An 11,213-nucleotide genomic window follows, 5' to 3' on the forward strand; every position below is an offset into this window, starting at 1 on the left:
CACTCAGTCACGTCCACCTCTTCGCAATCCCACGGACTATAGCCCACCAGGCTCCACTGTCCATGGAATTTTCCAGGCAAGAATACTGGAGTGGGTTGCCATTTCCTTCTTTGGGGAACCTTCCCTACCCAAGGATCAAACCCAAGTTTCCTGCATCTCCTGCATCACAGGTGGATTCTTTACCACTGAGCCATCGTGGAAGCCCAAATGGAATGCTACTCAGTCATTAAAAAGAATGAAATATTTTCATCTGCAATACCATGGATGGGCCTTGAGGGAATTATGCTAAGTGAAATAAATCAGACAGAAAGACAAATACTGTATGTTCTCACAAGTGGAATCTAAAACCAAAACTAAGCAACAGCAAAGAAAACCTCAAGCTCATAGGTAGAGACGAGATCAGTGGTTGCAAGGGCTGGGAGTAGGGATGGGGCAAGTGATATGGGTTAAGGAGATCTAAAAATACAGACTTGCAGTTATAAAATAAATAATTCATGGGATGTAATATACAGCCTGGTGACTACATATTGCATATTTAAAAGTTGATTAGAGAGTAGATCTTAAAAGTTTTCAACATAAGAAAAGAAATTGTAACTATGTGTGGAAATGGATGTTAACTGCACTTACTGTAGTGATAATTTCTCAGTATATACAAATAGTGGATCATTATCTTGTATACCTGAAACTAATGAGATGTTATAAGTCAGCTATAAATGGTCTGCTAAGTCACTTCAGTCGTTTTTGACTCTTTTGTGACCCCACCAAGCTCCTCTGTCCATGGGATTCTCCAGGCAGGAATACTGCAGTGGGTTGCCATTTCCTCCTGCAAGGGATCTTCCTCACACAGGGATCAAACTCGTGTCTTTTATGTCTCCTCCATCGGCAGGCCTGTTCTTTATCACTAGTGCCACCAGGGAAGCAACCCCCCCCCAAAAAAAAGTGGTGTGCCAAGTCATTAAGGTGACAGAGGATGAGATGGTTGAATGACATCACTGACTCAATGGACATGAGTTTGAGCAAACTCCAGGAGATAGTGAAGGACAGGGAAGCCTGGCATGCTACAGTTCATGGGGTATCAAAGAATCAGACATGACTTAGCGGTTGAACAACATGTCAACTATACCTTGATTTTTTAAAAGAGATTTTAAAAACAGTTCAAAGAATTAGGGAGCCTGCTCTAAGAAGAGTAATGCAAAATTATGAATGTAAAATTAGGCATAGAACCTTGAAAAGACCCATGCACCTGAAAAAGGGCTCTAAAATTTAAACCAGGTAGATCTGGCTTGAGATGAGTCCTGCTGGCATTCTGCTTGCAGAAAAGTTTCTCCTTTTTCAAAGACATAATACCAATTCTTAAAATATAAGCCTTCTGTCTTTTCTGTCTTGACTAGGGCTTAATAACTATACTTCCATTCTTCATTCTATTTCTATTTCTGTTCCTAATTGCTATTTCTCAATTTGAGTCAACTTGAGAGCTGTCAGAAATGGAAGTTTCCTGGTAAAGCCCTTTACAATGCAAAAGTCCTCTGCTCTCAACAACCTTTCTTTTGTGGCCTGAATCTTATTGTGTCCCATGATTTTAGGCAAGAACAGTATCTTTATATTGAATTTCTTTTAACCTAGAGGTTGCTTGCGTTTGTATCCAGAGCACTTTCCTCAGTAATCTAAAGTCTCTCTTGTTAAGAGGTTTTTCTTCCTTTTCTTGTCATCGCTAATCCATGCATTAGTTACTTTTCTGAGTTACTGCAATTTCATTGGTTCTCAGGTAGCACTGCTGCTGCTGCTGCTGCTAAGTCACTTCAGTTGTGTCTGACTCTGTGCGACCCCATAGTCGGCAGCCCGCCAGGCTCCGCCATCCCTGGGATTCTCCAGGCAAGAACACTGGAGTGGGTTGCCATTTCCTTCACCAGTGCATGAAAGTGAAAAGTGAAAGTGAAGTTGCTCAGTCGTGTCCGACTCTTAGTGACGCCATGGACTGCAGCCTACCAGGCTCCTCCGTCCATGGGATTTTCCAAGCAAGAGTACTGGAGTGGGGTGCCATTGCCTTAAAACAAAACCCTGCCTGCCAATGCAGGAGACATAAGAGACATGGGTTCAATCCCCAAGTGGGGAAGATTTCCTGGAGGAGGAAATGGCAGCCCACTCCAGTATTCATGCCTGGAGAATCCCATGGACAGAGGAGTCTGGCAGGCTACAGTCCATAGGGTCACAAAAGAGTCGGAAACAACTAAAGTGACTCAGCACATCCACATAAGCATGAACGCATATTCTTGCTTATAAATAACTAGTTTAGTAGAAAGATTGTGGAATTTCAAGTCAGAGGATCTGGATTTAAGTGCTGACCTACTCTACGTACAACCTATATTGTCACTTAATACCTGTTCTCAATAATTTGTCATGAAATGGGGATAAGGTTACTGTGAGAGAAAATCATATGGGAAAGCAGTTGTAAAAGAAAAGAATGTGTTTTAAAAACAAGAGTGAAGTGAAATGAAGCCATTTTTAGATCAAAGAAAACAAAGCGAATGTAGGCCTTCTAGACTACAAGAAATTCCAAAGATGGAAACTTGCAATGAAACACATCAGAAATGGTAAATACGTGGGCAAATAAAACAGATTATCTTTCTACCCGTAACATTTTTTAAATCTGTGACTTGATTGTGACATCATCCTGTGGGGTGTGTCTTATTATATACATGTGATAGATATGAGAACTATAACATAAAGGGACAGAGAATGGTAGGAAATGAACCTACATAGCTGCAAAGTTGTTAACATTTATGTGAAGTGGTACAGTGTTAACCCTAAGTAGACTGTGAAAAGTTAAAGATACATGTCTCCCTAGAGCAACTGCTAAAAACCAATAGAGAGGTTAAAATAACACAGTAGAAATTAAAATCGATGAATTTGTATAATCAGAAATAAATACCTGGAGCATAACTTAAGGCCAGAGGTGTGTGGTAGGAGGAACACAGTTCCACCTCTAATGATGAAAACAGCAGTGTTACCTCATGCTCAGCCCCAAAGTCAGGGGTTTCAAGGACTTTTCCTAGGTAGGTAGATAGACTGACAGATATTGACAGATATCAGTAGAGGTGGAGAATAAAGCTACATTAGAGACAATTGGGGAAAGCCTGGCAGTGGGGCTTGGAGTCTGGTCTGGACTCTGCAGTAACTGATGCTCTGTCCCTGTGCAAATTACTTTCCCTCTTTGAGCCTTGACTTCTCCAATTTTGGTGAAATTGAGAATGTGAAAGATTGCTTCACATAATACTTTGGCCACTTGATGCGAAGATCTAACTCATTTGAAAAGACCCTGATGCTGGGAAAGATTGGAGGTGGAAGGAGAAGGGGACGACAGAGGATGAGATGGTTGGATGGCATCACTGACTCAATGGACATGAGTTTGAGTAAACTCCGGGAGTTGGTGATGGACAGGGAGGCCTGGCGTGCTGCAGTCCATGGGGTCGCAAAGAGTCGGACACAACTGAGCGATCGAGCTGACTGACTGACTGACTAAAAGATTATTTCTAAGATTGCGTCCTTAAAACAAACAGGATTTGGAATGAGGTTAGGCAATTTCTAAATTAATTACTTTTAAGTTTTGTTGGTGGTGGTTTTTGCTTTCCCTCTAGCTCTAATAGAGTAAGATTTCATTTTTTAATTTTGCTTGTGACACTCTCCTCTATCATAGACTCCTCACATTATAAAGCTCTGGTAAATATCTGTATGTTTTCATTGGAAGTAACTTTCCACTGATATGTATTAATGGTAGAGATGTAAAAGTCATTTGATGTTTTTTAACGGTCTTTTAATCATAGGGGGAAAAAAACTTTTTCCACTTCCCTTCAATATATTTAGTTAAGGGGCCCTCTAGTGGAAGAATCTTGCATATAGCACTACAGTAGTTAAAATGCTTACAGATTGATGGCTCAGATGGTAAAGAGTCTGTCCGCGATGCAGACCTGGGTTCTATCCCTGAGTCGGGAAAATCCCTTGGAGAAGGGAATGGCTATCCACTCCAGAGTTTTTGCCTGGAGAATTCCCTAGATAGAGGAGGCTGGCATGCTGCAGTCCATGGGGTCGCAAAGAGTCAGACATGACTGAGCGACTGAACTGAACTGATACATTAAAAAATAAAATATCTATGCTCATATTACAATAAAATTCCCCAAATTCAGGCCCTCATTTAAACTTCTAGTGAATTCAATATCAAAATATAAGACTGCATAGATAAGATTATAACAGTTAAATTCTTTCGGTCCCAATTATCGTTTGTTGCCATTAGATTAACCGTGTGTGTGAGAATGTATAAAATAGAAGTGATATTATGTTACTCCCCAAAAATATGTCCAAAGAAAAGACACTTGAGTCCCATATCATTTACCTCTTTCCCAGAGAGTGTCTGCATTTTTCAGGTGAAAGACTGTTGACTGAAGAGAAAGTACACTTAGAACAGAACTTGGGTCTCTCAGAGTGATGGTGGGGGCCAACGTGCATTTCCCCTTTTGCTTACATGTCGAAGGAAAGTCACAAACACTTCTAGCTACAAAATATGCCTTATCAAAAACAAACAAACAAACAAAATCTGACCTGTTACTAGGTTCCACAGGTTCCTCCCTTAGGAATTTGTTCTAAATCAGTTGCATTAAGTGTGATAACCTATACACGTTCTTCCCTTAATTCAGCAGAAAAGTACTGTGAAAGGCAATGATTTTTAAGCTTCATTAAGAAGCCAGCTTGACCTCATTTGCAGTCAATTATGCTTGAAAGATATAAATATATCTAAAGCAATTTAATTAATTAATCTGGTATGTATACTGAATTTCAATCCATTATTAGTTTTAGCTTTAACAAATTGATATAATCCATCTAAAATATCAAATTGGTTGTATTAAAAGGAGCCTCAAAGGACAAATGAAAAACTGAACTTACTAAGCAGAAAGAGATATGAAAATCATCTTAGACTTGAATTTCAAGGGGCTAAGTAACTATTTTAGGGCTTCCCTGGTAGCTCAGTCGGTAAAGAATCTACCTGCAAGTGCAGGAGACCTGGGTTCAATCCCCGGGTCAGAAGATCCCCTGGAAAAGGAAATGGCAGCCCACTATAATATTCTTGCCTGGAAAATCCTGTGGACGGAGGAGCCTGATGGGCTACAGTCCATGGCGTCACAAGAGTAGGACATGACTTAGCGACTAAACCACCACCAAGTAACTATTTCATTATTAGTTTTAAAACAGGTTCCTAAATTGGTTTCTGGTAAGAACCTTAAATGACTCATCAATAAATTTAGCTTTCTTTTCGCAGTAGAGGGGCAAGATAGTGACTCATGACAACTACCTTAAGAGTTATATGTACTCTTATTTTCTTTATAAAAACAAAGAAAAAAATGGCTAAAAATATTTGGAATGCTTTTATATCTTCCCTTGCTGCTGCTGCTAAGTTGCTTCAGTCGTGTGCGACTCTGTGCGACCCCATAGACGGCAGCCCACTAGGCTCCCCGTCTCTGGGATTCTCCAGGAAAGAACACTGGAGTGGGTTGCCATTTCCTTCTCCAATGCATCAAAGTGAAAAGTGAAAGTGAAGTCTCTCAGTCGTGTCCGACTCCTAGAGATCCCAGGGACTGCAGCCTACCAGGCTCCTCTGTCTATGGGATTTTCCAGGCAAGAGTACTGGAGTGGGGTGCCATTGCCTTCTCTGATATCTTCCCTTGAGTGGACCTAAATCCCACTGTTCCTTTTAGATATTACTGTCGGATTGTCTTGTCAAGTCAAAGTGCCAGAGGTTTCCACTGCATATGCTATTTTGTTGTTGACTCATTTGGGCACATTCTGAAGCAGTTTACTGTCTGAAAGTGGGCACTTGTCTTCTGAGGTTCACGTCACTGGAGACTCCTGGCTCCCAGTCTCCTGGGAGGGCTGAAAGGAGGACAGATGGGGCCACCAGGCAAATCAGAGCCTGTGCATCCTGCAGCTCCGGGTAGGAAAGCCAATACATTTAAGTCCCCCAATTCTTGTATGTATGGATTCATTTTTAAAAGTCAAATATCCCACTGGTGTATCCTGACCAGGATAATAATTAGGAAAAAAGAAAACAGTCTTTAATGTATAATCAAGGCTGATTTCACTAGAGAATTTACGATGTGTAAACATTTAAGAAGTAGTTATTCTAGTAGCATTCTCAACTCAGAGAGTTTTGCAGGATATCCTTGCCCTTCCTGTAATGTTTAATTGAGAAAAGTATTTGTCATGACATGGAGATGACTAGGGAATGGATATCACCCATAAAAAATGGACAGTATTTCCAGTAATTTTTATGACTCATACAATTTTCTCATACATTTAAGAAATTCTTTATATAACTGCTTATCCAGGAAAGAGTATTTTAGAGAAAGTGGAATTTAATTTAACTTTGTACTATATTTAGTATAACTTAAGTTATCCAAATGACTGCCTCATCTAAAGTATTTACTTTTCAGCAACGTGCTCAGCACTCTCCAGACAAAGTTATAGTCATCCTGTAAATGAAGAAAACATAATTAGCTTAATTATCTCTTACTGTGTTAACTGTGATTTTCCTTATGTGCTTTCAATTACTTGTCAATTATTTCTCATAATCAAGTATAAAAATACACATATTTATTAAACTCAGACTTGGTGAATATGTATCGTTTCACAATTAAAATATCAAATTATATGTTAAGCATGTATTTTTAATCAGAGGTAAGATATTTTGGCCTAGAAGGGGGAAAGATTGAGTTTAATTAGAAAAAAATAAAATAGATTGTTAGTAAATTCTGCAAAGCCTTATAGAAGCACAAATAAAATAGGAAAAGTTCATCAGAATAACAGTAATAATAATAATAATAATAATAAATTGTCTACTCTACACCAGGCCCCATTCTACTGCTTTCCCTTATCTACTCCTCACAGGAGCCCAATGAGTTAAGTTTTATAGCATCTCTATTTTATAGATGAGGAAATTGAAATTCAAAGATCATTAGATTTCATTGGTTTTTCTATGATGTTCATCAGTGTGATTTTCACTGGATTTATCCTGCTTGGGGATTGTTGAGTTTCTTGTATGTATGGATTCATTTTTAAAAGTCAATGTTAGACATTTTCAGCCATTATATCTTCAAATATTTAATTTAGCATCTTCCCCAGAATTCCAATTTTGTATATATTAAAATGCTTGTTATTTTCTCACCAGTCACTGTGGTTCTATTCAATTTTTCAGCCTTTTCTTCTCTACCTACTTCAATAAAATAGTTTCTATTGCCATGCTTCAGTTTACTGATCTTTTCTTCTGTACTGTACAATCTTTTGTTACATCCATTGTTAAAATTTCTATTTCTAACTCATGTGTCCATGTTTTCCTTTAGATCTTGAATATATTTATGGTGTGGTGTGTGTGTGTGTGTGTCTTAGTTGTGTCCAACTCTTTGTGACCCTATGGACTGTGGCCCTCCAGGCTCTTCTGTCCATGGGATTTCCCAGGCAAGAATACTGGAGTGGGTTGCCATTTCCTCCTCCAGGGGATCTTCCCTACTTAGAGATCAAACCCATGTCTCCTGCATTGGTAGGCAGATTCTTTACCACCAGCACCACCTGGGAAGTTATGATAGATATTTTTAAATTTTTATTTTCTAATTTTATTATTTCCATTAATTCTGGATATCTTCCTATTAACTGGTAAGTCATATTTTTCTGCTTCTTTGCATGTCTAGTAATTTATCATTGCTGGTCATTTATAATTTTACATTATTGAGTATATTATTGTCTTCTACCAAAGATAATTTTATGAGTTTAATTTTTCTTTTTTAGTTGAATGGAGGACTCAGTTAATTTACTTGCAGATCAGTCTAATCTTTTTGAAATTTGTTCTGTTAAGCTAAATTAGGATTAACCTTTATTCTTGGGCTATGTTAGCTCTCCTCCTACAGCATGGCCTTTTGGAAGGTATCTATTGAATGCCTTGATCATTCAATTAAATCTCTTAATTTTCTTAGGCCAGATGTTTCCCAATTGTGTATGAGCTGCAGGAGTTGTTCAGATTATAAATTTTTCCCCAAACAGTTGATCTTTCCCTAATCAGTTCAGTTCAGTCACTCTTTGAGACCCCATAGACTGCAGCACACCAGGCTTCCCAGTCCATCACTAACTCCCAGAGCCTACTAAAACTTATGTCCATAGTGTCAGTGATACTATCCAGCCATCTCATCCTCTGTCATCCCCTTCTCCTCCCGCCTTCAATCTTTCCCAACATCAGGCTCTTTTCAAATGAGTTGGTTTTTCACATCAGGTGGCCAAAGTATTGGAGTTTCAGCTTCAGCATCAGTACTTCCAGTGAATATTCAGGACTGATTTCCTTTAGGATGGACTGGTTGGATCTCCTTGCAGTCCAAGGGACTCTCAAGAGTCTTCTCCAACACCACAGTTCAAAAGCATCAATTCTTTGGTGCTCAGCTTTCTCTATAGTCCAACTCTCACATCCATACACAATGACTGGAAAAACCATAGCCCTGACTAGATGGACCTTTGTTGGTAAAGTAATGTCTCTGCTTTTTAATATGCTGTCTAGGTTGGTCATAGCTTTTCTTCCAAGGAGCAAGCATCTTTTAATTTCATGGCTGCAGTCACCATCTGCAGTGATTTTGGAGCCCCCCAAGATAAAGTCTGTTTCCATTGTTCCCCATCTATTTGCCATGAAGTGATGAGACCAGATGCCATGGTCTTAGTTTTCTGAAGGTTGAGTTTTAAGCCAACTTTTTTACTTTCCTCTTTCACTTTCATCAAGAGGCTCTTTATTTCTTTTTCGCTTTCTTCCATAAGGGTGGTGTTATCTGCCTGTCTGAGGTTATTGTTATTTCTCCCGGCAATCTTGACTTCAGCTTGTGTTTCCCCCACCCCAGCGTTTCACATGATTTGCTCTGCATATAAGTTAAATAAGCAGGGTGATGATATACAACCTTGACCTACTCCTTTCCCGATTTGGAACCAGTCTGTTGTTCCATGTCCAGTTCTAAATGTTGCTTCTTGACCTGCATACAGATTTCTCAGGAGGCAGGTCAGGTGGGCTGGTATTCCCTTCTCCTGAAGAATTTTCCACAGTTTTTTGTGATCCACAGAGTCAAAGGCTTTAGAGTAGTCAATAAAGCAGAAGTAGATGTTTTTCTGAAACTGTCTTGCTTTTTTGCTGATCCAGTGAATGTTGGCAATTTGATATTTGGTTCCTCTGCCTTTTCTAAATCCAGCTTGAACATCTGGAAGTTCACAGTTCACATGCTGTTGAAGCCTGGCTTGGAGAATTTTGAGCATTACTTTGCTAGCGTGTGATATGAGTACAATTGTCCGGTAGTTTGAACATTCTTTGGCATTGCCTTTCTTTGGGGTTGGAATGAAAACTGACCTTTTCCAGTCCTGTGACCACTGCTGAGTTTTCCAGATTATCCAAGATTCAAGTGGACCCCTGTGCCATTTTCTGAAAGCTTTTCATCTTTATAGCTTCCTGCACTCCAGTACTTTGCTCTGCACCTTCTAACTACTTCAGGCTCCGTGAACTCCACTCTTATTCTCCTTGGCTCAATTAGTCTGCCTTGCTCCAGCTGGAACCTCCCTCCTTGCGCTGAGGTTCAGGAAATGCCTCCAGGCATATAGCTAGAGTGATCAAAAGTCTCACCTCATTTGTTTTTCTTTTTACCCCATTTATTACAATCTTGCACTACGCATTGTTCAGTCTTTGCAAATCCCTGTTATATTGTCCAAACTTCTAATTATGTATGGTAAAAGAACAATCCTGATCCCAGCTGCTCCATCATGACTTGAAAGAGAAATCCATTTGCTTATAATTTTTTAAGTAGATTTTGCCAGCCTTAAAAGATTAGTGATGAAATACACATGGTGAGACAGCCTCTGGCTTTGCCTGCCCTCTGTCAGTTTCCTCAGATCATTTCTAATTGTTTGATCCCCAAAACATCTCAGGTATAGAACAAAAAAGATTTTTGTACAAATTATTAGTTTAGTATTTTTCTTTTCCTTTGTTTGTTATCTCTCTTTTGTCCCTCTTTCATCATGGCTCTCAGTACCCAAGCTGTGACCTCTGAGTCTGTTGAATTTTGCATCTCTCTACCTATTTGCTATTTCTTCCTGCTCAATGACATCTGCTGAATCTTGTTATTTCATTCTTTAAGTACCTTGTAGTTACATCCTATTAACATCTCTTGAGAGCTCATGTCTTGAAAGGAGTTCAGAGTGGCTGGAAAACGGTCCAAATGGGTATGCAGCAAGGTTGGAGATCTCAGGGAAGCTAATCGTATCTATAAAGTCTTACTTGTAGTGAGGAATACAGCAGACACTAGCTACATGTGGCCACTTGAAATGTGACGCCTGTTGAAATGATAATATTTTGGATATTTTGGACTAAGTAAGTTGTTAAAATGTATTCACCTATTTCTTTTTACTTTTCAAAATGTGGCTTACGATACAATATTCCTATCAGGCCGCGCTGACCTAGAAAGCACAGGGCAGGGAAGGAGGCTGAAGTTTTAAGGACAATAGTGTGGCCAGTCTGTGTTTTAAACCTGACTGTCAGGCAGTGTAGAGGATATACACTGTTCTTCTGGGGACAAGGAAAGCAATTAGAAGACTACTCTGATGGTCCAGGGAAGAAATGATTATCATATTTAATATCACAATGGTTTTATTTCCATTGGGAAAAAAATTGCCATTTGCTGCATTAGTAGTAAGGGAGCAAAATACAAATAAAGCAAGTTATCAAAAAAAAAATATGTGTTATTTTCTTTTGGAAAACAGATACCCCGTCTTACACACAAATATATACATACACATTTAACATCGCCTACTGTACCCATTCCTGACCATTTTTTATATCAACTCTAGACTAACACAGTCCTGGAGGGAACATGGCCTTTTGTGAATTTACACAAGTCATCTGGGGCTGGAGGAAAGAAATTGTCCCCAAGACACCTCTGATTGTTACCAACGGCATGAGCCTGGAAAGCTTGCTTCAAGCCTATGAGTCTCACCATCCTTATAAGTAAAACATCTGAAGTGTCAAGGGTTCTGCAGGAAATTAACTACAAAAACTTTAGAAGTACATAAAACTGAATAACGAATGCTCTAAAATTTTAAGTATGCTTGTTCGTCTTTTTCACAATGAAAACCATCTTCATGCATAACAGAGGGGGGCT

Source organism: Bubalus kerabau, chromosome 22, assembly GCF_029407905.1.
Source record: "Bubalus kerabau isolate K-KA32 ecotype Philippines breed swamp buffalo chromosome 22, PCC_UOA_SB_1v2, whole genome shotgun sequence".
NCBI lineage: Eukaryota > Metazoa > Chordata > Mammalia > Artiodactyla > Bovidae > Bubalus > Bubalus kerabau.